The sequence below is a fragment of the Carcharodon carcharias genome, chromosome 10 (genome assembly GCF_017639515.1).
Source record: "Carcharodon carcharias isolate sCarCar2 chromosome 10, sCarCar2.pri, whole genome shotgun sequence".
Taxonomy (NCBI): Eukaryota; Metazoa; Chordata; class Chondrichthyes; order Lamniformes; family Lamnidae; genus Carcharodon; species Carcharodon carcharias.
This window is the reverse complement of record NC_054476.1, coordinates 47,807,567-47,832,641: the sequence shown is the minus strand read 5'-3', so window position 1 is coordinate 47,832,641 and position 25,075 is coordinate 47,807,567. Positions and strand designations below refer to the sequence as shown.

At 41.7% G+C, this 25,075-nt stretch overlaps 1 protein-coding gene across 2 annotated transcripts in view; it reads left to right on the top strand.

The window, feature by feature from the left end:
• Positions 1 to 25,075, top strand: part of dennd2b (DENN domain containing 2B) — a 521,499-nt gene that overhangs the window by 19,755 nt on the left and 476,669 nt on the right. Inside the window, exon 2 of one of the 2 annotated variants that reach the window (XM_041196869.1) lies at positions 5,671 to 5,805. The exons of the other annotated variant lie outside the window; for it this stretch is intronic. The gene's annotated coding sequence lies outside the window, so the exon portion shown is untranslated. The remainder of the gene's footprint in view (positions 1 to 5,670; positions 5,806 to 25,075) is intronic. 2 annotated transcript variants of the gene reach the window in all.

Sequence of the window (25,075 nt, the reverse complement as noted above, 5' to 3'; positions counted from 1 at the left end):
GATTCCTATCTGGGTTAATAGAGCTAACAGTTCGGCTAGCAGTGTTAGGTGCTCTTCCCTGGACTCTGTCTGTAACAATAAGTCATCAACATACTGTACCAAACATTCTGAACACGAGGACCTCTATAATCCAGTTGCCATCCTTTGGTGAAAGGTTGAGGGGCTGTTATGGAATCCCTGGGGGAGGCAAGTCCATGTGTACTGTCGTCCTCGAAATGTAAACACAAATTTATATTGGCACTGCTTAGCTAAAGGCGCAGACCAAAAGCCATTACTAATGTCAAGAACCGTGAACCATTTAGCTCTTGGCATTTGCTTTATCAGTGTTTCAGGGCTAGTGGTTACTGTTAGGGAGACAGCAGGTATTGTCTCTCTAAGTTAAATTCTCTATTGTCAATTGTTAATCGCCATGATCTGTCTGGCTTCCGAACGGGCCATATAGGCAAGTTAGTGATTGATGCCACAGGTCGCAGCACTCCACGTTGGGGCAAGCTATCCACTATCTTTCTTACGTCTTCCTCGGCATTACACGAGAAGCCGTGTTGTTTCTGTGGGCAATGGTCAGGCCCCTCCAAGAGGACCTCGCCCTCTATCTTTCCACAGTCATGCTTATGGGTGGCGAAGGCTAGCTCATGCTTTTGAATTATCCTTTGCACATCCGGATCATCTGATATTCATGTTGGCTTTAACCAAAAGGTAGCCATGCAACAAACTCGCTCGGTCTATTCCCCTGAGGGTATTTGTAATGGTCCCTTCTGTCAGAGTGGCGCCAGATACAATGGTTAACTGTGTCCCACATAAAGTCCTGATTCCTCATAGCATCTACTCTCAAAATGTTCAAATCATCCTTCCCCAAATTTGCCAGAACACATTTATGTTGGAATTCATAATTTCCCATCCAAAAAAGTAATTTCTGAGTGATAGTACCAGTTTGTGAATGTCCCATAAATCCGCTGAAAACTATGGTCTGGGTGGTTTGCCAATCTGGGTTGTATCCTTGGCTAGTGTTTAAGGTTGTCTTAGAGCTTCCGGTGTCCCATAAAAATTTAGTGGACCACCGCCCAAAAGAATCCCTTTCACACTCAGACGCCCATTCAACCGAGGCCTGTCCCCGCTACTATCATCCTCTGTAAATCTGAGCTGTTGCGAATCACTTACTGGATACAACTTTCCTTGGTTTCCCTCTACTTTACAGTGGGTTGCACCCTCTATATCTGTTTCATTCCCATCTTGTGAGCCAGAGGCTTGTTCCCTAGGCGGAGACCTTGGAGATCAACTCGGGGCTTTACCATCTCTCGCCATGTATCTTTTTCTCTACAGTTAAAGCATTTTCCCATTATCTTTCCACCACTGTCCAGACAGTGCCCCAAATAGGGCTGGGGGATACCCCAGTATGTGGGTCTCACGGTACGGTGGAGGGGGTCCGTGAGGCCCCGGCCATCCCGGACCCTCATTTCCCCAGGCTACCACCCCACGTCCTCCTCCTGAATTGGGTTGGAGGTCATGTACCTTCTCATTCTGGCCTTTCTTATTTATCCCTTTTCCCCATGCTCGGGTCATACGCCTTAGTACCCAAGCTTCTTTCTGGTTATTGTCTTCTGGTTCAAATGCATCATACACATCCTGTGTCTCTGACTTAGAGTGTGAGACAAGGGTATGCAACTACCTACTTCGCTTGTTGCATGTTAAGTTCTTTCTACCTAAGTCTGGCCCATAGACTTCATTGAAATTTCCCCACAACCGATTGGCAAAAGCCGCCGGGTGTTCATTTGGACCCTGACGGCATTCTTGTAATCCTTCTGCAGGATCTCCCCTTCCTCGTCTTGCCGCATTCAAAATTGCATCCTTCATTGCCTGGGGTGTCCCCTGTCCTCTCTGTTGTTTCTGGCCCAACAACAAAAACAGTGTTGGGTCCAGACAAGTACCCAAAAGCGTCACTTCCTCTCTATCATCCAACCCATGCATCTCTCTCTTTTGGGTGACGGCGGTGAATATTTGAATGGATCCCTGGTACCATCATACTTTGGTATTAAGTTAGACATGTCCAGTAACTGGATGACTGAATAGGGAGTACTGTATATGGCTTCCGTCCCTGCTGTGTTAGTTGTCCTCTGAGTTGTAAATGAAGCCATAGCTGGACCTGTGGGTGCCGGTATTGGTTCTGGAGGAGGTCAGTCCCAGTCACTATCATCATGGTGTCCATACCTGTATGACTACTCTGCCAGACTACCCCAATCTACTTCCTCAGAGTCACCTTCATCATCATAGTTATCACTCTGACCCATGACACAAATGATTCCTCTCTGGGTGGACAGCTGCACTTTTAATTGATCTACTTCTTTCTGCCATTTAGTGTGGTCTGCTGTATCATGTGTTTTGTGTTGCTGTTCCTTTCTCAACACTGTAAGTGCTGCCTTTAAATCGGTGCACATTTGTCGGGCATTACCCAGATCTTTTGTTAACTTCTGAATTTTCTTCTCAGCCATTACTCCGACTGTTCTCAGCATTTTCAGCCTGGATCTGGAAGTTAGCCATATGCATAACTGAGCTATGCTGATTCGCTTCAGCAACAGCAGTCCGCTGTTTCAGATTTTCTAACTCGTCTCGTAATTTCTGATTCTCTTTTTCCAATTTCTTATTGTTCTCCTCTAAACCAACTCTTTCTAAGTAACAGGTGAGCATCACGGTTGGTCCAATCAATCCCTTTGCCTTTTTACCCTGTTGCTTCAGGGTGCCTCCCACACCTGTCTTCCTTTAGGTTTCTTGGGATCTGTCGCGCAGCCCAAAAACTTTATACCAATGCAGCCACCTCCTATCCAGATATTCGCGCAGTTCCTGCTCCCATTCTGGCTTTCTGGCCATTTCTCTTCATTGTTAGTCAAACCGTTCACCAGTAAATTTTGATTAGTTAGGTTTCAACGGAATCTCTTTAATTAGAAGTACCACAGCTGAGTCCTGTCATGGTTGCCACTCTGTTGACCTTTGTCAAGCACGTCCAGATCGAGTAACAACCAGGACGCACAAGTTTCCACTTAAACAATCACAATGCTTTATTTTACTGAAGGTAGCTTAATCACTAAATATCCCAATTACATTAACCAAATACTCTCTTCTGTGTGTGATATTACCCATCTTTCCTCAGGTTGATCAAGCCTGCTGGTGGGGTACTTGCTCACAAAGTCCAACTTCGGGTCTGCTTCTGGAATGTTGGTCCCAGGTTCTCCTGCCTTGCCCGGCCTTCAGTCTTCCTTTTATCCTTCTTTCTTCATGCATGACCACAGCCGCTGGAACTTGGCCTATCAGTGTTATTGTACTGTTGATTGACTCATCTCTCCGGCCCATCCTGCTGGTTGATTAACTCATCCCTGATGTTGTTCTTCACAACAGGACACAATGGGCCCCACCTCATGGTGAGTACTCCTCTGGCTCCAAATGTGATCAATTCTGTTGTAATGTTATTAAATTACAATATCACAGCAAATATCATATCTTGTGGTTAAACTGTTTCCAGTAAGCTTATTATCATTCAGGAATGTGATCAGCAGTCCCTGGACATGTCCATCTCTCTGCATTAGCTATTTTATGATATGTTCTTGTTAGATTAACCTTTTACTGAGTATCACCGTTGCACTAGATTATAAATAGTATTAAAATAATATTTTACAAGGCACTGCTATTTTGTGTACATTATTGTCACTTGCATAGAGTATGACTTGATCGTACACTTCTCAGGTCTACTGGTGACTGATGAGCCCACTGCTGAAACTTAAGGTCTTTTTGAACTGACAACAGTGTAGATGGTATGTTTTCTGTCAGTTAGTTACAGCAACCATTTGTAGTTTTGCTCTAGTGCAAATGAGATGGTCTAATGTTCGCTACTGTTTAGATTAACTGGATGTAATGCATGCATGCAGTTTAAGGTTGAGGACAGCCAATAAGTTTGTTGTAAATTCACAGACACCGGAGGCTAACTTGTGTACACTTGTGTGACATTTAGTTGCAGGTATTGGGAGGAGACCTTTATTTCTGCAGGGCACTGGCTAAAGGGAGTCTTTGGGGTTAATTCTACAGCTCCCTACAGGCGGGTTGGCAGGCGGAGGGACCGTAAAATTGAGCACTTTGCTATCAATGTCATTCTCAACACCTATCCACAATTTTATCTGCGGCAGGGGAGGAATCAGGTGGCCCGCTTGCCCATGGGCCAATTGAAGCCCTTAAGTGGTCAATTAATGTCCAGGTAAGAACCTCCTCCCACTGCCACTGGGATTAAACCCACGGTGTGAAAAGCCCACACCAGGTGTGCAGCTCGGCAGCTTTCACCACTTGGACTGGTCAAGACAGAGGGGGTACCTCTATTTCATGCCCCCTGTGACCATCGGAGGCCCCCCACCCCGGTCTTCCAATCCCTGCATTTCTCTCCCCCTTGCTCTGTCCACCATGGCCCCCTTGGCCCCTCGGCCCTCTCACCCACCCCCCCCCCCCCCCCCCCAACCCCCCCCCCCCCCCCCACCCCCAACACACACACACACACACACACACACACACACACACAACTTAACTTTGCATCTAGCTCCATTGACGATCATTGTTGGAAACTGGTTGCAATCCCAGCAGTGGCTACCACTCCCTGTGGTGCTGTTGGGATCAGAGAACTAACAGCTGTTTGATTGACCTGAGGCAGGATGTCCTCCCCAAATGGAGGCAGAAGTCTTGCATCAAGCTAATTAATGGCCTAGCGGCTGCTAAAAGGCTTCAAGATGAGTTGGCAAAGTGGGGGCGGACTTATGGCCATGGGGTGGCGTCCCTGCCACCCCCAGTAAAATCCAGCCCTTTGGGACTGGGACACAGTACCACTTGGCTGTCTAATATAGCTCCTTTGTATTCCAGATTCCCTTCCTGGAGGTCTATATAACAAAAGCACCAACATAGGGGGAAGATCCTGCTGATATGAGAGGAAAGGTGAGAGTAGCTTCTTGCTCTCTCTGCTCTGGTACTGCCACATTTCCTTTGTCCAGTCCCAATAAAACACACCTGACCATGAAGCATGTTACATTATTTTGTCAGTATGTAGCAAATACACTGAGAATCTCATTACATCAGTGCACATTCTTTTAAATTCATCTCGGTAAAGTATACAACCATACCAATATATAAAATTTTGAAATGAATTGTTAAAAGTTTTTTTGAGGCACCTTTGTGATTGTTGTGCCACCATCTTTTCAAACTGTTTCCCTTAGTAATTCTTGTAGATTGATGTGAGGCCAAAATAAACAATGGAGAGTTTCTGCGGTGGAAACTTGGCTTTGGTCTATGAAAGGAAACCTTAAATTAAAATAGAAAGTGCTGGAAGAACACAACAGATCAGTCAGCATCTGGAGGAGAAAGATAGATCGATGTTTCAGCTGAGAGTCTTTGTTTAATTTGTAATAGATTCTGACCACAGATCTCAGTTGTAAATGGTTATGGACTGTTAAGGGTGAAGGTTTGAGTTCATTTTTACAGTGTGTTGGAATCCAGAACAGGAAATGGAGTTTATGAGCTTGGCAAACATAATATATCACAACTCCCAAAGGTGTTCAGATAAAAGTTATGTCATTTATATATTGTGCTTAATTAAATCTGATGTTTTAACAGGTCTGTTTAAATGAATTGAACTAACTTTATTTACAGAAAACCCGAAAGTCACGTGAGCAGATTGGCTCAAACACAAGAGAACAGATGTTAACAGTCACAAATTAATCTTAAAACACAAACTCTGCTGAGATAGACAACAGACGCCATCAAACTGTCATAAACCAGCTTCAGGTAAACCCCAACGAAATTAAATTCCAAGCAACATGAGGATAACAATATTGAGACATGTTTAATAAATGGTAGGATGCATTAGAAGACTTGGAATGTAATATGTAGAATTATTCCTCTGAGAACTGCAGCACCATGTATGTCACAAAATGTCAATTCAGTTTTATTTATTGGCACCAGGTTACAGAGGAAAGAAATAAGAAATGTGCTGTTAGCTTGTACGTGTAATATGGTGCTCTGGAATAAGGTTACTACTTTTTGCAGAATACATTAAAATCTAATATATTGTTAGTCCTGGCTCAGTGGTAGTACTATCATTACCTGTGAGCCAGAAGGTTGAGGTTTAAGTCGCAGTCCAAAGATTTGAGTACAAAATCTAGGCTGACACTTAAAAGTAGTAAAATTACATAGAAATACATAGAATATACAGCAAAAAAACAAACTGTTTGGCCCAACCAGACCATGCCAGCATTTATGCTGTACTCAATCCTCCTCCCATCCTTCCTCATCTAAATCTGTTCAGCATAGCCCTGTATTTCTTTCTCCCTCATATGTTTATCTACCTCCCTCTTAAATGCATCTATATTATTCACCTCAACTGCTCCCCGTGTCAACAGGTTTTACATTCTCATCACTCTCTGTGAAGTTTATTCTATTTGATTTTGTGATGACTATTTTATATTGATTACCCCTGGTTTTGCTCATCCCCACAAATGGAATCCCTCTCTCTCTGTGTGTCTGCTCTATCAAAAGCTTTCATAATTTTAAAGACCTCTTTAAGTGACGCTTCACTAGTTTGAGAGAAAAGAGGTCCAGCTTGTTCATCATTTCCTGATAGGTATAACATCGCAGTTCTAATATCATCTTTTGCAACTTCTCTAGTGCCTCATTATCCCTTTTATATGGTACCAAACTGTTCACAGTACTCTAGTTGTAGTTTAATCAGGATTCTATACAAGTTTAGCATATCTTCTTTACTTTTCAATTCTGACCGGAGAAATAAACCCCAGTGCTTGGTTTTTATTTATGACCTTATTACTGAGTTAGTGCTGCACAAGCAGAGGTGTCATGTTTTGGATGCCATTAACCCTAGGCCCCATCTGCCTTCTCAGACAGACATAAAAAAATCCTGTAGCATTATTTTAAAGAAGAGCAGAGAAGTTCTTCCTTGTGTCCTGGCCAATATTTATCTCTCAACAACATCACTAAAATAGATTATCTGGTCATTATCTCATCACTGTTTGTGGGAACTTTCTGTGCATAAATTGGCTGCCAGGTTATCTGCATTACAACCATGACTACACTTCAAAAGTACGTAATAGACTATACAACATTTTCATATATCATTTTGAGGTTGTGAAGGCTGCTATATAAATGCAAGTCTTTTTTCTATATAGAATAAAAGAAGGATACTATTCACAAAAAAGAATGGAATCTTTGAGTTAGTCATTTGCTGTCCTAGTTATGTTTTATTCCTGTTGCTTGCACCATTTACATCTCTAGCTTTGGATCTATGTCAGTGACATTCTTAACCTTGACACCGGTGAAAATTGGTAAACGGATCTTTGAAACTGCCCAGATAGCTGATATCATTCAGAATATGGGCCTTTTTAAGAGGACAACTGTTGATAGCTTATTTCATAGCACCCCCTTATTTAAATGGGTTAATGACTGTTTTAGAATAGCACAGCAAAAAAAAGTGAGAAACAGACTGTCACCAAAGGAAATTGAACACTGACTTTGTCAGGTGGTTGTCAGTTTGCATCTGGCCACCAGAGGGAGGTTGGAGCAGAAAATAGAGGTTCTAGCTCAATGGTGGAGAAAAAGCTTTCATTTCTAAGAAAAAAAATCAGTCAGGAAATCAAGTCCACACCTACCAACAAACAATGCATGATTTTCATTGAAGTGGACTCCAGTCAAGCCCTTTGAAGTCCTGAGAGAGGCAAATAATCACAGTGAAAACATGTAGGAACATGAAATTCTGTGAACATCGCTCTAACTTCTCTAAGTAATTAGATGATTATCAGGTTTCATATTCTATCCTGAACAGCACTGATTACTTATATTCCACAGTTGATAGTTTCATGGTTACACTTGCCTAGGAGTGCTTATCCTTCAATCAGGTATTCATATAGCTTCTCCTTTATATAGAATATACACCACAGAAACACAGGCCATTCAGCTCAACTTGGCATTTATACTCCACACAATTGAGTCTCTTCCCATTTCATCTAACTCAACTCAGCCTTTCAGAAGATTGCTCAATTCTTCTTTCTCTCCTCTAATCATCTAGTTTTCTTTTGAAAGCCCACAAGTTATTTACCTCATCCACTTCCTGTGGTAGCAATTTCTACATTTTAACCACTCTATGAGTAAAGAAACTTCTTATTTCTCTATTAGACTTATTAGTAACTATCTCGTAATCATGGCTTCAATCTTGGATTCTTCCACAACTGGAAACATTCTCCCCACAGCTATCCTGGCCAACCACTCACAATTTTAAAGACCTCTATCAGGTCACCTCTAGGTCTTTACAAGTAAAAAGAAGAATCCAGTCCGTTCAATCTTTCCCACTACCTGCAATTTCTTTGGTATCATCCTTATAAATCTTCTTTGACCTTTCTCCAGTGCTTCTATATCCTTTTTATAGTAAGGAGATCAAAAATGTAAGATGGTGGCATGGTGGTAATGTCACTGGACTAGTAATCTAGAGGCCCAGGCTAACGTTCTGGGGACAAGGATTCCAGTCCCATCACAGCAGCTGGTGGAATTTAAAATTCAATTAATAATTCTGGAATTAAAAAGCTAGTCTCAGTAATGTTAACCATGAAATCATTATCAATTGTTGTAAAAAACCCATCTGGTTCACTAATGTCCTGTAGGGAAGGAAATCTGCCATCCTTACCTGGTCTGGCCTATATGTGACTCCAGACCCACAGCAATGTGGTTGACTCTTAACTGCTTTCTGAAATGGTGTGGCAAGCCACTCAGTTCAAGGGCAATTATGGATTGGCAATAAATGCTGGCCTTGCCATTTATGCCCACATTCCATGAAATAATAATTTTTTTAAATGTGCACATATGCGCTTATAAGTGAGGATTGACCAGATTACAAGTTTAACATAACTGCTTTTGAATTCTGTACTCCTGGAAATAAATCCCAATATTTTGTTAGAATTTGTAATTGCTTTTCTGACTTGTGATGCTGCATTTAAAGATTTTTTGACCTAAATTCCTTGATCAATTTGTTCTTCTACCCCATTCAGTTTATTTTAAGGTGTAAGTGTTGTTTTTAGTTTTCCAAGCAAAGCAAATCACCTTACACTTATTAAAGTTCATTTGCCACTTAGCTGACCAGTCTGCAAGTTTTCTAATGTCTTCTTGCATTATGCTGCAGCACTTGGTTTAGTTGCAACATTTATGTTAATACAAAAACACATTTGAAGCCTTACTAGCATTTGGGAAACCATGGGAATAGTTTGGAAAAGTAGTGATCAATGGAAAACTAAGAAAACATCTGTTACAGTACAAAGCTTTGCAGTGAATTTTTAAAAAAATACATTATGGGCAGGATTTTCCCCTCGGCGATTTGGGGGCAGGGCCCGCTCGCCGGGTGGAAAATGACGCAGGATGACATCGGGAGGAATCCCCGATGTCATCCCGGTCCCTTTAAATTTTTAGGAAGGTGGGTGGACAGCGAAATCAGCTGTCCACCCGCTGACCTGTCAATGGCCAATTGAGGCCATTGACAGGCTCATTAAGATAATTAAAGACCTGCCGTCCAAGCTTAAGGCTGGCGGACAGGCCAGGAGCCCCAGCGGGCTTCTGATTATTCATAAAACTACATCCACTGGCGGGATGAAGTTTCTTGTCCGTTTTAAACATTTAATAAATTTTATGTGTTTATTATTAACATGTCCCATCTCGTGCGACATTGTCACATGAGGGGGACATGTTAATAATTTCAATATTTATCTATTTTTAGACTTTACTTATCTGTCATGAATCTCCCTGAGACAGGACTTTGTCTCAGGGAGCAGTGTGCTCTTTCGCACGCATGCACGTAAGAGTGCACTTTGACAGATGGGGATTCCCCCCCCCCCCCCCCCCCCCCCCCCCCCCCCGGAAGAGCAAGCGCTATATCGGGCAGGCCACTGGGCAGGCCTTAATTGGCCCGCCCACTCAAAATGGTGGCGGGCCCCATTTTGGTAGCAGGGTCGGCTGTCCAATCGCTGCTAAGCAGTTGGGGCCTGCCCACCATCTGAGGGCAAAATTCTGCCCTTTGTCTAGGTTCTAACAAATTAAATGGCATATAGAACTGGTGAGCTATTAGCACACTATCCTGCATAGAAACCTTGCAGTAGCATTTATTTTAACAGTTGTCATATTTCAATAATGAATCAAGATCTTGAGAACAAAAAATCCATCTATTATCATCAAATAAGAGGTGTGTTTCTGCCCCTTGCTACTGTGAACATGGGGTGCACATCTAGTTGTCACTTCCCCAATGTATCTAGTTCAGTTCAGTTTCTGGTCAATGCTAACCCCCAGGATGTTGATAGTATGGGATTCAATGGTGGTAATGCCATTGAATGTTATTGGGTGATGGTTAGACTCACTTTTGTTGGAGATGGTTAACAACTGGCACTTGTGTGGCGCTAATGCTACTTGCCACTTGTCAGCTCAAGCTACAACACTGGCATCTACCCGACAATGTGAAAATTGTCTAGGTATGTCCTGTATGCAAAAAGTAGGACAAATCCAACCCGGCCAATTTCTGCGCCATCAGTTTACTCTCGATCATCAGTAAAGTGATGAAAGGTGTCATCAACAGTGCTATCTAGCTCAAGCCTGGATATTGTCCATGTCTTGCTGCATTTGGATGTGGACTGCTTCGGTATCTGAGGAGTCACGAATGGTGCTGAACATTGTGTAATCATCAGCGAACATCCCCACTTTTGACCTTACGATGGAAGGAAGGTCATTGATGAAGCAGCTGAACAAGTGTCGCTAGATAGCACTGTTGATGACACCTTTCATCACTTTACTGATGATTGGGAGTAGACTGATGGTGCAGAAATTGGCCGGGTTGGATTTATCCTACTTTTTGCATACAGGACATACCTAGACAATTTTCACATTGTCGGGTAGATGCCAGTGCTGTAGCTGTATATTGTCAGGGCCCATAGCCTTTGCAGTATCCAGTGCCTTCAACTGTTCCTTGATATCACGTAGAGTGAATCAAATTGGCTGAAGACTGGCATCTGCGATGTTGGGGACCTCTGGACGAGGCCAAAATGGATCATCCACTCAGCACTTCTGGCTGAAGATTGTTGCAAATACTTCAGCCTTATCTTTTGCACTGCTATGCTGGGCTCTTGTAGTTTTGCCTAGCTTAGTGCCAAATTACTTCTCAGTAACTATGCATACACATGCAGACATAATGTATGCATCATTATCAGATCAGTAAGTACATTTTCTAGAGTAATAATCAGTAGTCATTTTAAATAAGCTGGACATATAAGTAGAATTTCAATTACAGTGATTTTCACTGCATTGTAGCTGAAGTAGATTTAAATAAGTCAGAACTTACACAATTCTATTAAAGGGCTGAGGGTGAAAGTTCAGGACATCAGCAAAGTTGAAAAAGATAAGATGAAGTAAGAATGTCCTGAGGATATCCCATAATTCCTCACAGCCAATGAACTACTTTTGAATTGTGGTCACTCTTGATATGTAGGCAAATGTGGCAGCCAATTTATACACAAGGTCTAACAGCAATGAGATAAATAACTAACTTATATGTTTGGTGGTTATGGTTGAGGGGTAAATGTTGGCCGGGACACCAGGAGAACTCCCCTGCTTGTCTTCAAAAATGTTTTACATCAACCTGAAGCTGGGCCTTGGTTTAACATTTCATCTGAAATACAGCAGCTGCAACAGTGTCGAACTCCCTCAGCTCTACACTGAAGTATCAGCCTAGATTATATGTTCATTGGTTAGATCCACAACCTTCTGACTTAGAGAAAAATATGTCATCAATGAGCCCAGATGACTAGTGGAACTTAGGTAAATTGAGATGTACTATTAAGTTGATGTCAAGTTATTGGTTTAAAACCTTGAAGATTGTGTGAAGAAAGGTAAAAAAGTAAGGCTTTAAGATCTTGGTAAAGAATGAGTTAGAAAAGGAGATGCTGTGATGTGCTTTTATTTCAATACAGTGATGTTTGGGTACTAAAAGTTTTGCCTAACTTTGTGTCTAAACATTTAAGAATCATTGAAAGATGTGCCAGCAAACCAGGACTGTCATTCTAATGGATGTGCAGCTAAGAAAAGCTCTACCATAATATTTAAAACTGTTCCCTTAAGAATTGCAATCCATGCATGAACACTGCTAAGGAACTTGGAAATCTTCAATCCTCTGGCAATAAATTAAGTGCAGTTGTTATGTGCTTAAACTGCATAAAACAGAATTGTTTCCTATAGTGGTGCAATGAACTGGCCAGCCTTATAAATACTGTGGCTACACTTAAGAAGCTCAACACCATCCAGGGCAAAGCAGCCCGCTTGATTGGTACCCCATCTACAAACATTCACTCCTTCCACTACTGGCGCACAGTGGCACCATCTACAAGATGCACTGCAGCTGCTCACCAAGGCTCCTTTGACAGCACCTCCTAAACCTGCAACCTCTGCCACCTAGAAGGGCAAGGTCAGCCGAAGCATGGGAAGACCTCCATCTGCAAGTACCCCTCCAAGTCACACACCATCCTGACTTGAAACTGTATTGCCTGCCGTACCTTTGAAGTCTCTGGATCAAAATCCCTTCCTAACAGCACTGTGGGTGTACCTGCACCACATGGACTGCAGCGGTTCAAGAAGGTGGCTTACACCACCATCTTAAGGGCAATTAGGGATGGCAACAAATGCCCACATCCTGTGAAAGAATAAAAAAATTACTCAAACCTGAAGATTGTACTTCAGATATGAGGTAATGATTTAATGGAACATCTTCAGGAAATCCTGGAACACTCCTGAATGTTGTAAAGGGGAAAGGAAAAGCAATAGTAAGGTAGTTACCAAGAAATATGTAATTAATGAAAAAGAATGAGCTCTAACAATGCTGTCCTTTATTTACTCATCCTGTCTGCATCTCTGCTGTGTTGAGGTTAATGTTCATTATGGTCTCTGACTTATTCTTTCCCTGGATCTCAAATCCATGTTACTCTTCACTTCCATCAGTTTCCTCATCTGGCTGCAATCTAACACTCTTTTAAATGCAAGAATGGTGTCATATAATAACTAAGGGGAAGTTTTTCCGATTTGCAGCAAAATCAGAAAACTTTGCATCAGTTTTTACAGAGGAAATTTTCTCAAATCTTGATTTACTTCATTTTCTCTTAGCCTTTATAACCCAAGTGGTATCCTGCATTGTGATCCCGGGCCTTCTCTCAGGTTTCTTTAAAAAATGGGGGAAAAAAATACAAATCCATGCAAAGCTAATATAGTCCAAAGAAGAGTACATCTGCTGTTCATCTGCTGGTAACAGTAACAGAATTTTTTAGTTTTGTTTTTGAAGTCAATCAGATTTCTGCAATAAAATATCAAGATCATCTTGAGAAAGGGATAAGGCTGATAAATTCAGTGTGCCTCAGCTGCTAGTAATCCTCATAATAATTATTCCGGGAAATACGTTAGCAGTGACTGCAATCATGTGCAGTCCAGATCAAACCCCCTCTTCAACTGCCAGAGTTTGTGGGAACTCACTGCTTCCTGTTGGAATTACATGAGGTAAAATAGAAATGAATAGACTAAGCAGCTCTTATGTCTCTCTTGCCATTCTAGTAATTACTTGATAGGTTAACTCCTGTTCATGGTTTCCAGTAAAATCCACCAAATCACTAAAAGGGTAAGACTGTGGTCAGAAATTGAGAATTTCAGGAATTTGTGCAGATCATTAAAATATCTACTTGTTGATTCATTCCCATACTTTAATTTATTATGATGTTTGTACTGCATACCAACAGTTATATCATTACACAATATATTCTTCAATGATTTGAGTGATTATCCACTATTCCTGCAGCTCAATGGACAGCAAGCACCAATTTCTACAAATGCCTTTGCATTCATTTAAACATATGAGAAACAAGCCGTTGAAGTCACCTGTTTTAAAGAAGTTTTGTCTATATTTTCTATTGATTTTAAAGTTAGTATCTATGGGTTAATGCATAACAAGTGGTGAAAAACAAGTAAAATGAAATAATAATGCCTAGTGTTGATTTTCAGCTCTTCCAGCTGTCTCCAAATACTAGAATATTAGAATGAGGCCATTCAGAGGACAGAAGGATACCATTTGGCCCATCGTGTCCATGATGGCTCCCTGCAAGAGCAAATCAGCTGGTTCCACTCCCTTGCCCGTTTCCTGTAGCCCAGCAATTTTTTCTCATCAGATAATTATTCAATTCTTTTTTGAAGGCCTTGATTGAATCTGCCTTCACCATACTCTGGCAGTTTGCCTGCCCATTCCATCAGTGTGTCTATGTCCTTTCAAATTTCTACACTATCCTCCTCATGATTTACAATACTGCACTCCAGATCCTAACCACCCAACTTGTTAAAAAAAAACTTTTCTTCATGTCGCCATTGTTTCTTTTGCCAATCACCATAAATTGGTCTCCTCTGGTATTTGATCTTTCTGCTAAAGTGAACAGACTCTCTTTACCTGCTCGGTCCAGACCTCTCATGATTTTGAATACCATCAAACACCAACACATTAAATCTTATCTTAGTTTTCTCTTCTCCCAGCCCCAGCTTCTTCACTCTATCCAGGTAATTGAAGTTCCTTATACCGGAAAACATTTTTGTGAATTTTTCTCTGCACCCCCTCTAATGCTTCCACATCCATCCTAAAGCTTGATGCCAAGAACAGGACACAATATTCCAGTTGAGGCTGATCCAATGTTTTATACAGGTCTATCATAACTTCTTGGCTTTTGTACTCTATGCTCCCTATTTGTAAAGCCTCATATGCTTTATTAATTGCTTTCTCAACTTGTCCTGCCACCTTCACTGACCTGTGCACATATACCCCAGGTCCCTCTGCTCCTCCTATTAGAATTATACCTTTTATTTTATCTTGCCTCTCATTCTTCCTATCAAAATGAATCACTTCACACCTCTCTGCATTAAATTTCATCTGGCACTTGTCTGCCCATTCCACCAGTGTGTCTGCCCATTCCACCAGTGTGTCTATGTCCTTTTGAATGTCTACACTATCCTCCTCAGAACTTACAATACTCGCAAGTATTGTGTCACCTGCAAATTTTGAAATTATATCTTTTACACCCTAGCTGAGGTCATAAATATATAACGAGAAAAGCAAGTGGCTCTAACACTGAGCCCTGTGGAATCACACAATATACCTTCCTCCAGTCCAACCTCTGTTTCCAATCATTCAGCCAATTTCATATCCATGCTGCTATTGTTCCTTTTACTCCATGAACTCAAACTTTGATGAAAAGCGTCTTATGTGCTACTTTATCAATTGCCTTTTGGAAGTCCATGTACACCACATTAACCACATTACCCTCTCTGTTACCTCATCAAAAACACAAGCAAGATAGTTAAACATGATTTGTCCTTAACAAATCTATGCTGCCTTTCCATAATTAATCCACATTTGTCCAAGTGACTGTTATTTAGTCCCAAATTAACATTTTTAAAAGCTTTCCCACCATCGAAGTTAAACAGACTGATCTGTAGTTGCGGGGCTTACTCTTGCACATTTTTTTGAACAAAGATGTAACATTTATAATTCTCCAGCACCACCACTGTATTGAAGGAGGATTGGAAGATTATGGCCTGTGCAACTTCCACCCTTAATTTCCTCAGTATCCTTGGATGCATCTCATCCAGTTCCAGTGACTTATTAACTTTAAGTACATTCAACTTAATACCTCCCCTTTATCAATTCTTAGATCATCTAGTGTCTTAAGTACCTCCTCTTTCACAATAATTTTGGAAGCATCTTCTTCTTTGATAAAGACTCATTTTGTACTTCAGCCATGGCCCCTGGTTCCAGTGTAAATCCCTTGTAGGCTCTTTACTGCCTACAAGTGTAAATATTAATAAAAAAATAGAAAATAAAACATTTGCATGTTTGTGGCCAATGTAATGGTACCTTGCAGGGAAATGATAAACTTTTCACTGGGGCAAGTGACAATGACAGGTACAAATAAATTCACTTGCTGGGGTTAGAGTTAATGTAAGAACTGAACAACCATAGTAGCAAGTATCAGCACAGCATTGTTAGATTCAGTTGTAGACTTTTGAACTATGTGTCAAGTACCCCTTGTAAGCAACCTCTAAATCTACTAGTGGTGCAAGATAGCAGCTCAACTGCATAAACTTCATTGTGCAAATGCATTCCTGTACATAACAATCATATGGTATATCTGAACAGGAAGTGCTACAAATTTATCACTGTGGAAATGGCAAAAGAAATGCAAACTTCCCAGGGATAATTAACAATGCTTGCTTTCTAAGGTTGAACTGATTGAAAGAGAAAGAAGAATTGACGACATGTACTTGATTTGATCGACAAAGTGCTACCATGACTTATGGCACCAGCACTGCCAGCAGAGCTCATCCAAGTTGAACATCACTTGGAGGAAGCACTGGGGGTGGCAAGGGCGCAGAATGTACTCTGGGTGAGGGACTTCAATATCCATCACCAAGGGCGGCTCGTTAGAAACCACTACTGACCGAGCTGGCTGAGTCCTAAATGACATAGCTGCTAGACTGGGTCTGCGACAGGTGGGGAGGGAACCAACAAGAGGGAAAAACATACTTGACCTCAGTCTCACCAACCTGCCTGCCGCAGATACATCTGTCCATGGCATTATCGGTAGGAGTGACCACCACACAGTCGTTGTGGAGGCGAAATCACACCTTCACATTGAGGATACCCTTCATTGTGTTGTGTGGCACTACCACCGTGCTAAATGGGATAGATTTCGAACAGGTCTAGCAACTTAAGACTGGGCACCCAAGAAGTACTGTGGGCCATCAGCAGCAGCAGAATTGTACTTAAACACAATCTGTAACCTCATGGCCTGGCATATCTCCCACTCTACCATTACAATCAAGCCAGGGGATCAATCCTGATTCAATGAAGCGTGCAGGAGGGTATGACAGGAGCAGCACCAGGCATAGCTAAAAATGAGGTGTCAACTTGGTGAAGCTATAACACAGGACTACTTGCATGCCAAACAGCAAGAGTGATAGACAGAGGTAAGAGACCCCACAACCAACGGATCAGATCTAAGCTCTGCAGTCCTGCCACATCCAGTCGTGAATGGTGGTGGACAAGCAACTCACTGGAGGAGGAGGCTCCACAAATATTCCATCCTCATTGATGGAGGAGCCCAGCACAGCGGTGCAAAATATAAGGCTGAAGCACTCACAACAATCTTCAGCCAGAAGTGCTGAGTGGATGATCCACCTTGGCCTCCTCCGGAGGTCCCCAGCATCACAGATGCCAGTCTTCAGCCAATTCAATTCACTCCATGTGATATCAAGAAACAGCTGAAGACACTGGATACTGCAAAGGCTATGGGCCTTGACAATATTCCAGCAATAGTACTGAAGACTTGTGCTCCAGATCTTTCCGTGCGCCTAGCCAAGCTGTTCCAGTATAGCCACAACACTGGCATCTACCTGGCTATGTGGAAAATTGCCCAGGTATGTCCTGTACACAAAAAGCAGGACAAATCCAACCCGGCCAATTACCATCCCATCAGTCTACTCTTGATCATCAGTAAAGTAATGGAAGGGTACATCAACAGTGTTATAAAGCGACATTTGCTTAGCAATAACCTGCCCACTGATGCCCATTTTGGGTTCCACCAGGGCCACTCAGCTCCTGAGCTCATTACAGCCTTGGTTCAAACATGGACAAAGGAACTGAACTCCCAAGGTGAGGTGAGAGTGACTGCTCTTAACATCAAGGCAGTATTTGACCGAGTGTGGCATCAAGGAGCCCTAGCAAAACTGGAGTCAATGGGAATCGGGGAAAACTCTGCACTGGTTGGAGTCATTCTCAGCACAAAGGAAGATGGCTGTGGTTGTTGGAGGAGAGTCATCTCAGCTCCAGGACATCACTGTAGGAGTTCCTCAGGGTTGTGTCCTAGGGCCAACCATCTTCAGCTGCTTCATCAATGACCTTCCTTCCATCATAAGGTCAGAAGTGGGGATGTTTGCTGATGATTACATAGTGTTCAGCACCATTCGTGACTCCTCAGTCACTGAAGCAGTCCATGTCCAAATACAGCAAGACCGGGACAATATCCAGGCTTGGGCTGACAAGTGCAAGTAACATTCGCGCCACACAAGTATCACCATCTCCAACGAGAGAGAATCCAACCGCCTTCCCTTGATATTCAATGGCATTACCATCACCGAAACCCCCACCACCAACATCCTGGGGGTTACCATTGACCAGAAACTGAACTGGAATAGCTATATAAACACTGGCTACAACAGCAGGTCAGAGGCTAGGAATCAGGTGATGGGTAACTCACCTCCTGACTCCTCAAAGGCTGTCCATCATCTACAAGACACAAGTCAGGAGTGTGATGGAATACTCCCCACTTGCCTGGATGAGTGCAGCTCCTATAACACTGAAGAAGCTGGACACTGTCCAGGACAAAGCAGCCCACTTGATTGGCGCCACATCCTTAAACATTCACTCCCTCCACCACCAATGCATGGTAGCAGCAGTGTGTACCATCAACAAGGTGCACTGCAGGAACTCACCAAGGCTCCTTAGACAGCACCTTCCAAATCCATGACCACTACCACCTAGAAGGGCAAGGGCAGATAGATGGGAACATCACCACCTGTAAGTTCCCGTCCAAGTCACTCACCATCCTGATTGGAAATATATCGCCACTCCTTCGCTGTCACTGGGTCAAAATCCTGGAACTCCCTCCCTAACAGCACTGTGGGTGTACCTACACCACATGGACTGCAGCATTTCAGGAAGGCAGCTCACCACCATCTTCTCAAGGGCAATAAACACTGGCCCAGCCAGCGAAGACCACATCCATGAATGAATTTTTTAAAATTATCTCTGTAATAGGCCGGAGAGCAAACACAAGACACATATTTGTAAATAAGGATTGTCACAGAGCAAATAACAATCCTTCAGGTGCTTGGAAGTTCATTGGTCATCTTTTGATATGCTTTGGAGAAGTTGGGCAAACTAGTGACCATATATGCCTCACATTATATAATTTAGCCATGCACAAAGGCTGGCCATAGATTTGTACAAAGATTAGGAGCAACCCATAATGGGAAAAGATGGTCGGGAATAGATAAGCAGCTTGCACAGATGGGAGGACAGGGACATTTGCAGTTGATTAACAGTAACTTCCAATAAGCTCTTGTAATTTGTTTTGGCATCAGATATAGGCAGGTAGTGTCTTCTGATATATATACTAGAGGTTTTAACATAAAGAGTACCATTGGATCGTCAAGCATCTTTGTAATTGACCACTCCTGCCTCTTCTACTTAAATCAAAAATTGTTGATTCACGTTTTTCTTTCCCCCTTCATTCTTTCAAAGCCAGCATTTGTTGCCCATCTCTAGTTGCCCTTGAACTGAGTGGCTTATAAGGCCATTTCAGGGGGCAGTTAAGAGCCAACCACATTGCTGTGGGTCTGGAATCACGTAGGCAGATTTACTTCCCTAAAGGATATTCATGAACCAGGTGAGTTTTTAAAACAATTGATGATAATTGTCACAATCTGCTGAAAACTCAATTAGATTTATTGCCTTTTATAACTGCAATATTTTGTTTTTTCTCTTATCAAAGCCAACCACTTTCATGCATCTCTAATGATGCATCGATTTCAATCTCTACCTCGCTCAGACCAGTATCAGCTAGGCACAAGCATTTTTTTCACTACAAACCTAATTCATATGCCCAAGAGGGAACTCTGTACATGAAATGCGTATGTAGAATTCTCCTTTCCCAGCAGTTAAAGTTTAATTATTTAGAGAGTGCAGATTGCAATGCCTACATTGCCTCACACTTATATTAACTGCAGGTAGGTTTACAAAGTGACCAGAATGTCCACTTGGGCATTTTCTAACTCTGATTTGACACCAGCCTTGCCCTATATTCCAAGTGGTGTCAAGTGGGGTGAGACTATACCCGAAAGCAGGAGAATGTCAACATCCTTTATGGACACCATTTGCATTTGCTGTTGATTGACCAATCTTTGCGACTGTGCTGCAAGGGAAGGGTATGATTCTTATGGAGCACATGCTTGGCTCTAATTGTTGTTTACAGTGATTAAGTGGTCACTAAACCATTTCAGATGTGCTAACATGGGATTATTGTAGGTGTGTTAGGATTGGTTGAAATTCTGGTGTTAATAATAGTGAATTATTTTCCCAAGAGCTCAACCAGTGGAAACAGAGAAAAGCTGTGCCAGTATATTATTTTGAGACATACATAATTGCAACTGAAAGTTGGTTATGGCTGACATCCACATAAGGACACCAAGAGCGTTGCTATTGCCACAAAAGCATTGCTATTGCCACAAAAATCAAAATAAAATGGGGAATACAACACTCCTAAAAGCAGAAAATAAAGCCATTTATATTTTTCATGTTGCTTTATGTGACACTATAAATCTTGAATCTGTGTAGATGAACTGTCTGGTAGAGCCTAACTGGACCGTTAAAGAGAGAAACAGGGAAGGAATTACTTGATCTGGAATTTAATGGGATGAATGCAACATGGCTCTTGTGGTATGTCTGGCAGTGTCTAATTTGCCCAAAGGGTAAATGGGATGGCAACAGGGACTCAAAATAACCTGGCTATTAATAGTACTCCTCCCCTTCAATTTGGGCTTCACAGCTGCAATTCTGAGCTCTGTGCCATCCAAACACCTCAAACTTTTGAGTTATTACAAGTAACCTTATTTGTGAAAACAGAATTTGACAGAGAACGCCATCCTAGTGGGTATCCTGGAATGTGAAAGAGACAAAAGTGAATGTGTGGGAAAATTGGCTATGGTCATAAAAAAATCGTTAACTATAAGTGAGGTTTCAAGAATTGAGAGAAAAGGCAATGCCAATATGTAAGAGAGGAACAAATCTAGCCCAGATAACATCAATAACAGATACATTACTGAAAGCACTCTCAAGGCTGGGGGAGAACATATGTAATAGTAGTTTTGTAAGAAATAGATTTAAAAGAAGACCTTGCTTAATAAAAATCCTAAAACTCTTCAAAAACATTACTAAGAACTTTGTTAATAGAACACTCTACACAGGAGTGAAAGTAACTTAAATTTTTTACAGGTACGGTCATATAAGGAACCCCAAATTTGATTAATTAAAATTTAATGCGTGGAAGATCATTTCTTTGACCAGTAACCACCTTTGCTTTATTGAGCTTGTGGTTTCTGTCTTCAAAGCACTTTGATTATCAATCCAAATCAATATCAAACAAAATAAAGAATTCGCACCATGACTGGCATCAAAGGATTGGACAGATTGATGCAGCCAGTTGTCCACAAACAACAGTACAGGCCCGCTCCCTGAACCTTTGACAACCAAAGTGGTTCACAACAATCCATCCACTGTCAGCAAAGTCTAACGAGAAAACCTCACGTTTCCTCACTGTATCGGGAATATTCTGATTTACAATGGGTCAGCTTTAAAAGGTGGCACTGCACTTTTGAAAATATCACTTATCAATCTTATGAACACAACAATCAGCCAACCAGTGAAGTCCCTGGGATCAGATAATGTTGGTGGTAGAAGTTGTCAAAACATTGCAATAAGCTATAATGAATGAGTTCAGTGCTTGTTCATATTTCAAATGACGAGCTTAAAGCACACAAAAGAAACATGTTGCATTTTAAATTCCATCTGTACAAAAGTGTGAAAAGAAGTGCCCATTATTTGCTAAAGGAGTAAAGAAAATTCGCCACATTCTGCCTGAACTAATCCTCACACAAGATCAGTTAATTGATCTGTTTTAATAGAGGTCATTATGTTGAAAACATTATGTGAAACATCCGGACACATGAATTGAGAAAAACTGTCACCCCCACACACCCACACTAACTACAGCCGAGTGACTTCTATCCTCATTTCCATTTTCCCCGCTCATTCAGTCCTTTAACCACAATTCAATGGGTTCATCACTCTTCTTAACTACAACTGGAAGATTACTTCTCTCCAGCTGCTGCTTGTCATTCTCCCTCCCCATGTCTCTGCATTCCCATTTCCTTGGCCATTTTCTTACCGGTACACCTACTGGTTTACTTTAATGACTTTACAATGACATTTATTTGGACTTTAAGAAGGGTTTGGACAAAGTTATGCATGGAAAACTTCAAATAAACTAAAATCTTTTCAGATATATTTGTATTCAACACTATTTGTAGTAGTAGATGTGTCTCATGATACAAGCACTGAAGATGATCAGTAATACAAGAATATGTTTCACAGTAACATAGATTGCAGGTTCAAAGAGCTGTATGACTATTCCTGCTCTTGTTTCTTATGTTCTTATCAGTGATATGGATGAAAAGATTGGGTCATGAATCTTTCTTTGATTAGAAAGATTGAAGATTGCAGATATGCTGTCATAGTGAGTGTCCATTTAAATGGACTACTTTATTGTGCAAATGAATAAGAAATAAGTTTGTCTTGGAATTTGAGATAAAAAAATGTTTTGTTTCTTTTGGTTTAGATTGATAAAGTTTTTTTGAACTCAGTACCAAAACATAAACAAGTATGCTCCACTTGACATGACTGAATCTGCCTGTATTTCTGGGTTCATGTCATGTTTGCTAGCCAGATGCAGGACCCGGTGTCTGCAAGTGGGGTAGGAAAGTCAGCCACTGCTACAAGCCTGACAAGTGTGCAGCGGTAGTAATGGCTGCTGCTGGCTGTAAAGCATTTTGGCTGCTGCCCAATAACAACAGCCTAAAGGCCCCATGTCCAATTTTCTTCCTCCTTCACTTGGGAAAAAAAAGTACTCACATTGTGCATGGCTTCAACAGGACCTGTTCAGATCATCTGATCTGAGGGGGTTGCTGGGTGTTATTTTAGGGGATACCCCAAATGGACACCTGTCTGACATTCTGACAGAAAAATGATGCAGGCTAGTCCATTACTTGCTCTGAGCCCTGCCTCATTTTCATGGGATGACCCTGTGTGCTTAATTATTCTACCTCTCTCCCCCAAGGCATCCCCAGGAAATTCCTGCATTGCACAAGAGAAGCTGGTGAAACAGATCTCCATCCCCTTTTCTTCCTGCATCTGGGAACTGAGCTTTCACCAGATGCACAACAGAAAAAGAATTGGCCTCAAGGAGTTTAAAACTAGCCACAGTTAGAATCCATGTCACAAATTAATTCAATTCAAATGTCATGAGGATAATTTGGTCTGTCTTATGACAGAAAAGCTAAAGAGAGAGGCCACGCTTATTTATAGAATTACAGTACCTACTGTGAAGCTTGGTCAGTTATGGCAGATACTTCTGAATGTTCAGTAGCTTATAGTCATTCAAATCAAAGAAGACCCAACAACTGTTTTCTGAAACATTTAATATGCTAAAACTACTCAACAAGCTGAGTGGAGGTGAGTCAGTTAAAACTTCGTACAAACCAGAAGGTACAGGTTTGATTCTTCATCTATGCTGAGTCCCAGCTAATGCAATATTTGGCCTTAGAACTCTTGGGGTATCAGGTAAAGTTATGAACTTCCTTCCTGCTCCTAATCTTTGTAAAATGCACTTGTATACACATTGGGTGAGAACATTATTGAGATTAGCTGCAATGTTCTCCATGGTCCACTAACTTTCGCCATATAGAATGGATGCAGTATCAGAAAGCACTCAGCTCGTGTTTACCAACAGAGCTTTCAGAGCAGACACATTGCTTAGATTGAAAAGATCACCACTTCACAAGCATTTCCTGTACAATATGCATAATTTAGCCCTAAGTTATTCATAATTGAAGAAATATCAAAAAATTGCATTGTTAATTTCTCAGAAGGAAAAATTACATAACTATATGCAGATCCAGAAGGAAATGACAGTTCAGATCAGTACTCTTATTTCCCTGTTTATACTGATGTTCCATTTTAAAGTATTCAAGACCAATTCAGACCTGTATTCTTATTTCCCAGTTTTTACTGTTTTTTCCTTCTGGGGAGAATCAAAAAGCCCACAATCCTAACAAACTCAGATATTCCAAACCATCTATTCTTTGGGCAACTGATAGAACCATAGAAACTTACAGCACAGAAGGAAGCCATTTGGTGTATTATGCCTGTGCTGGCTCTTTGAAAGAGCAGATCTACTTAGTCCCACATCTGCAGGGCGGAATTTAATCCAGACAATGGCCTCTTTTCAGGAAGGTCCACTGCATTAAGTGCCAATCAGGCAGTTAACTGGGCAGCATCGGGCCTTCCTGGGATCAAGGACCCCACGGGTAGAAATCCTGCCAATAAAAGGCCGGCAGCTCTTTATTGCACTGCAGTGCCAAAGGGGAGGTGTTGACAATGATGGTGTTAATGCACTCACTTGAGGCTTAGGGTTGCTGAGGGACCCAGGCTAGTGATGGTGGGAGGTGAATTGTGGGTTTAGGTCATGGAGGCAGGGGGCATGGGGCAAGGGCAGGTGTTGGCTCTCAGTGAGCTCCCCCTTCCATATGTTGTGTCCTTTGATCAGGCACTGAATGCTTTTGAATGAGCCCCCACCTGGAAACCCACAAGCAACCCTGAAAGGGTTTGTTTTTGGGCTTCCTGCATGAAGAGACCTACCTGCTATTGGGTGAATACTGGTGGTGGTGGTTAATGGGTATTAATTGGCAGGGAGGGAGGCGGGGAAGGCTATCCATGGTCTTAATCAGGGTAGAAGCAAGAAGGTGATGGGGTCACTACTTGCCATCCGCCTGCCTGATTAAATCATCCCCCTCCACCAAATTTGCCCGAGGGAGGCATTAAACTCCTACTTTCTGCCTGTAGCACTGAGTTCCTCATTCTTAAGTACCTGTCCAACTCCCTTTTAAAATTATTTCTAAGAATGCAACTCATAAGAATTCCTCTTAACTTTTAAAGAATGACTCTGCAATTATATTTTGTTCCCACAGATTATTACACTTTGATCCTAAAACAAGTAGTTACAGAAAATTGTCCAGAATTTCCTAAGTTAAAGATTATGTCAAAGGCTTCGTT